This window comes from Eriocheir sinensis, unplaced genomic scaffold (assembly GCF_024679095.1).
Source record: "Eriocheir sinensis breed Jianghai 21 unplaced genomic scaffold, ASM2467909v1 Scaffold266, whole genome shotgun sequence".
Taxonomy (NCBI): domain Eukaryota; kingdom Metazoa; phylum Arthropoda; class Malacostraca; order Decapoda; family Varunidae; genus Eriocheir; species Eriocheir sinensis.
The window spans coordinates 291040-295563 of record NW_026111572.1 but is presented as its reverse complement, the minus strand read 5'-3'; the positions used below and the strand labels follow the sequence as shown (position 1 = coordinate 295563).

The 4524-nt window shown below is 40.9% G+C and overlaps 1 long non-coding RNA gene across 1 annotated transcript; it reads left to right on the top strand.

Annotated features, from left to right (window-relative positions):
- The first annotated feature begins 2111 nt into the window (after positions 1–2111).
- Positions 2112–4259, top strand: LOC126991377 (uncharacterized). The gene is made up of 3 exons (XR_007745453.1): positions 2112–2437; positions 3229–3290; positions 4145–4259. It is a non-coding gene; the product is annotated as an uncharacterized LOC126991377 (long non-coding RNA).
- The last annotated feature ends 265 nt before the right edge of the window (positions 4260–4524 follow it).

Genomic DNA, 4524 nt, shown 5'->3' with positions numbered 1-4524 from the left:
CGATTTCCAAAGGCCAAAAAGGAGATCAGTCAGGTTCTCATGGGTGTTTCTTTAGATTCATGGTACAGAGGAAGGGTCAGACTACCACCAGGGTCATTAAACTACTCCTGGATATCCCCACAACCCATATGAAAGCCTTGTCAAATATGTGAGCTTGGGTGCCAAAATGTTTAATAATACAGCCTGAAATGGTGGCTTGCAGTCCCTTGTGATACATACATACAGAAACATAGTACAACAAATCAACACCTTGACTGAAGATTTCCTACAAGACCTCACCAAGCTACAGGAATGGAACAAAAAGTGGCTGCTACAATTCAATGAAGAAAAATGTAAGTCATGCACCATGGGAGGGGAAATCCAGCATACCAATACCACATGGGAAACACTCCACTATCCACCACAGAGGCAGAGAAAGACCTGGGAGTATATGTTATCAGGGTACCAAAAGGCAAAAGCCATGCCAATCGCAGCAGACGGGTTAATAATATGGCTCCATTGCAGTCCATTGTGATGCCTACATAGAGAAACACAGTGCAGCAAATCAAGGTACAGTACAGTTTCACGTAAAACAGTATTATATGGTAGAGTGAAATGGAGTTTAGTGCAGCGGGGGGCAGAATATTGTAGTTATTCTATTTTTTTATTACAGCAAAGGAAGTAGCTCAAGGGCAAAAGATAAATTTAAAAAAAAGTCGGCTAAACACTGACTATAAAAGTAGGGGAGTTTTTTCTACAGTAAAGGAAGCAACTCAAGGGCAACAAAAAGAAAGTGTAGAAAAAAGGCCCGCTAATCGCTGCTCCTATAGAAGTGGAGAAGGGTGGCTGAGAGGTCAATATCAAGTGGTAAGAGGACTATGTTCTTATATGAGAAGAAGCAACAGGGCAACAGACAAAAAATATTACACTGACGAGTTTTTTACAGTAATATGGAGATTAGAAAAGGAAAAAAAGACCTCACTGCTTGCTGGCCCTAAAATGACACACTAATCACCTCCAGAGAAACATTATAAAAGAAGGAACAGGGCAATAGACAACAAATAGTACACTTACGAGTTTTTTTACAAGGAATACGTAGGTCAGGGAAGAAAAAAAAAAAGACCCTCATTGCCTGCTGACCCAAAAAACAACAGATTACATAATAAACTTACTGGTTCTTGACAGAGAATAGTAGGTTAGAAAAGAAAAGGCCTCACTGACTACTGGCCCAATAAATAACAGACTAAAAAATAGATCTACTGGTTCTGTTCAGAGAATGGAAACAGCATAACAACCGAAATTACTTTTTTTTTTTTTTTTTTTTACGTTGTTGCCTATTGCGCCGGTAGGCATCTTCCCGGTGGGGCCTGATGGTCGGCCCAAGGCCTCTTCCCGGTGGGGCCTGATGGACGGCCCAGCCCGTTCTGGCGCAGGCGAGTGTTTATAGTGGCGCCATCTTGCGTTGGCTCATGCTACCCCCCGGAACTCGTTCTTGATTCGCTTGGACGGCTTCCTCTAGAGTCCGGGTTGATGGGTGGTCTTCAGGACAGCATGTGGGTAGTTTTAAGCCACTCGGCGGTGACTGAAAAATCCGAGTGGTAGCGTAAGGATTCGAACCCGCGTCGTCCATCACGCGGCGAATGTGGGTCCAGTACGCTATCACTTCGGCCACCGCCTACCCTACAAGACCTCACCAAGCTACAGGAATGGAACAAAAAGTGGTAAGGTAAGGTAAGGGTACTAAAAGCCAGGGGCGGTATACACAAACGTTCTTAGCATCGCTAAGTGCACTTAACGGCAAAGAATCGTTAAGTTTTCTACTTAAAATGGCGCCGGGCCGCTTAGCGCTGGAGCTGGAGCACTTAGCGGGCGGAAAATTTAAGGCGGGGAAGGGGCTCCCTTAGCACCGTTAAAAATGTATAAGTATTGCAAAATGGCGGATTACAGCGGGAGGGAAGGCATCACCTCCTAATATATCTGCCTCGTCTAGACGAATTGGAGGCGTTTAAGGATTTGAAACTCATCCTGAAATATCTGTGGACTGTGCTGACCGTGCTGAGATGAGTGGTTCGGCGAGGCGGACCTTGGAAACACCTACATGGCCATCACGACTGAAGTGGTGTTTGCCGACAGGTAAAATGCAGGTGCGACCTTCACAGACTGACAGAGATTGAGTGATAACAGACACTGGAGACCCTCCAGGCGATGGCTGGTGACCGCCTGCCACCATCCACAGGCTGTCACACAAGGAGCCCTGGGAGTAACCTTGCTGGAAGCCCCGCGGGCCGCGGTGTGTGGCTGGCGTTATACAGCCCCCAGCCATCGCCTGGAGGGCATCCAGTGTCTGTTATCACTCACCTCAGGTAGTCTGTGAAGGTCCAGTCATCACTGGTGCACGTGTATCTTACCTGTGATCAACACCGGCAGCCACAGACTCCTGCTCAAGGAACGAACACAGGTGAGCCAATATTTTACCTCGCCAGACTTATCCTTTAGAATAGATAGATAGAATATAAACTCTTTTAACCTAACACACCTGTTAATCTTGTGACTGACTTCAACAAACGTTTCTCACCAACCCTACCAAACCCAAAACAATACCTATTTGGGTCACTAATGTCTGTTATTTCATTTTTACTTGACTAACCTCCCAGAGGCGATAAACCAAGCCTAATCATATTAACCTAACCTGGGTAAATTTATCATTGACATATAGTTATTTCAACTTAATCTATTATTTAAGATAGCCAGTTTTAACCAAATCAACTATTATTTAGAAAAGTTGATATTTTTAACCAAACGTAAATGTCAGAAGTGTCCTAACAAAATTACCTTCCTTTGCTTATTTTTAGTAACCAAACCAAATCAATTTGACGTATCGGTAGCTCTTAAAGGGAATCCCTGGGTGTTGCAAAATGATACTAATACCCATGCTAGCTAGCATTCTAGTATTGTTTTATTTGTTTTGGTCATGTCTTTTTTCACATTTGAAATTAATTAGTTCACAGTATATTATGGCTTTTGTTATTTGCAGCTTCCTTTCTTATGAAGATCTAAAAGTGAATTTTATGATTATTCTTAGTCTTACTCCCAAATAGCTATAAAAGTTAATCAACAATGCTATATCTTTATGAACAAAAAAAATTGCAAATTGGTCCATGAGTCAAGAGTTTTGACTTCTGGACAAGTATAGATATAGATATAGGGCAGGTGCCAAAGCATTTCTAATTGTAATGTATCTATTTGCAGTGATCGTGATGACATTGACAACAACGAGCAAGTCCTCCTAGACCTACAGTGACCTCAAGCTGGTATTCACCACATAACATTATTGTTTAATCATTTAGTTTTTGTCATCCAGCATCAAGAAATCATTCCCATGCAAGAATATAATGCACAATATAAGAAACTTCACTTGCTAGAAAATAAGACAATGTTGCCAGCCCATATAGTGTGCACTGTGCAGTAAATAACTCATGTAGATAATGCCTGTTATTCTATCACATACTTCTGTCGATGCAATGTCTTTTAGTTCTTGCTTCGGGTATATTAATTATTAATCCATTCTTATTTTTCCGACTACCATTTCCTGTGTCAATATGTCAGTCAGCTCAGTACTTTTATTTTCTTGGCTTGTGTTTTGCAATTCTTTGCCAATGAAATCACTGGACACATCTTAATAAATAATACAGATTTAATTATCATATATCAGTCCCATAAGTTTATTTCAGATGCTCTTAAAACAACATCTGTCCATTCATAGTCCAGCTTAACCTGGTAGCAGCAACAGGCCAAATTTGTGGCTTTACCGTGTACCAGCGACGGGCCACATTTTTGCCATGATATAAACCCCCCAAAATAGATGATGCATCAACTGATCACAAATGCGTTGATATATATTATGAAATGGTTTGCGTGAGTGATGATTTTTTCTCATTTTTCTTGCTCGGAGGGACCATTAAGAAACGTGATCCCTGCAGCTACCAGGTTAACCTCTTTTAGTATTGTACACTAATCAAGAAAAAACATCCCGATTAATATATATATATATATATATATATATATATATATATATATATATATATATATATATATATATATATATATATATATATATATATATATATATATATGTAGTTTATTTGAACTTGTACTCATATTTCAGGGCCAAACATGATGTGGAAGTAGAAATCATTTGTGTCCCATCAGTCGGGTTTGTGCCATGGCAGCTTTCTCCAGCTGTCCGGCAGAGGTCCAGTCCATGCCATAGAGAAATTCAGCCCCAACAAGGAGATGGCATGCCAGAGATGGATCCGCAGCTTCTCCTCCAATCAGTCAATCCTTGCAATCCTTTTCTCTTTTCTCTTTCTCTCCTTCTGTACCACTTTTTTTTCATTTTTGATTCAATTTCCTTCCCCATTTTTTCCTCTTATAAATAATTTCCTTTCCTTTCCACGTCTCCTCAGCGATCTTTTTTCCATTTTTCCTTTCTCTCGCGCTTTTCGCTTTCGCTCTTTGTATGTTTCTCTCTCTCTCTCTCTCTCC